The following is a 1,247-nucleotide window of genomic DNA, read 5'->3' as shown; positions in this document are numbered from 1 at the left end:
TGCTGAAATAACCCCTTCTCTTCCAGTACCCACTTTCATCCGACTGCCCCACCCGCCCGACTCGATTGCATCAGCCTCCCGTCAGCCCCGCCTCAGTGTACTTGCACTCGCAAGCGCTGCTGGGTATCTTGGGACTAGACGCACACGGGGCGGGGCTTCGATTCTCACTCTTGGAGCGGGGAGGCCAAAGGAGTCGGAAAGGGGCGTTATCTATTTCGGAAGTGACTGGGACAATGGCGACCAAGCGGTCGTGAGCCTTGAGCTTTGCAACTTTTCTTGGCTCCCATTTCCTCCTAAAGCCACGAGTTTACCAGCGTCTCTTACAAGTAGTGTGTCGCCACTTTAAAAAAAACCCTTAGGAAAGGAAAAGGGCGAATCCCGGAGCCCGCCTGCGGCGGGGGTGCGCCAATTGGCCAGTGGTGAGGGCGCATTGGAAACACTGACAATGACGTAATCTTGCAGCTCACAGCGGAAGTGAGACTTCGAGGGAGGGAGGAGGTCCGGTGAGAGGAACAGGGTCGGATTTGTCTGGGCCAGGCCTGGGCTGAGACGCCTGCTAGGGGATGGAGGGCCCCAGGAGGGAGAGGGAGGAGTCTTGGACTCTCTCAGAGACAGAGGCTGGGGCTGGCCTCCGAGAGTGGAAGCCGCTGTCCAGAGGTTAGAGCCACCCAAGAGCGGGTAGTCGAGTGACCGCCAGGGGGTGACCGTGCCTGCGTACGTCCACAAGTGGGCCCACAAACACTGGCCCATATATTTTTGAAACTATTTATTTTTGTATCTGTTTCCTCTTCTGCCCTGACATCCCAGAGAAAGAGTTGTGGGTGATTCACCTAGTGGAGGGCCTGGTACAAAGAAGACACATTTTTAAGGCGGTTGATTGACGGAAGGAAAAGACTGAAAAAACGAAAACAACAAACCAAAAAACCCCAAACCCAGAGATACCCATATATGACATAAAATTAAGGCTTTTTAAAAAATTAATAATAGAAATTTTAAATGTCCATCAGCAGAGCTTCAGGCCATGAAGTTTTTAGGTTGTTGCAGTCAGAGTGTACACATAACCCTGTATCCTTAGTTATAGCATAATAATTTTTCTGTGTTGCTATAGAATCTCCACAGCCATCATCTCTCAGCAATGGTGGTAGAATGTTCCATCAGACAGCTGTGCCACAATTCACTTAACTCTTCTCTTGTTGGATATTAAAACTACTTTCTAGTGTTTGACCATCAAAAAATAGCTCTGCAAG

The sequence above is a fragment of the Rhinopithecus bieti genome, unplaced genomic scaffold (assembly GCF_001698545.2).
Source record: "Rhinopithecus bieti isolate Rb0 unplaced genomic scaffold, ASM169854v2 scaffold_6514, whole genome shotgun sequence".
Lineage (NCBI taxonomy): Eukaryota > Metazoa > Chordata > Mammalia > Primates > Cercopithecidae > Rhinopithecus > Rhinopithecus bieti.
The sequence above is the reverse complement of the archived record's forward strand: the minus strand, read 5'-3'. Positions refer to the sequence as shown.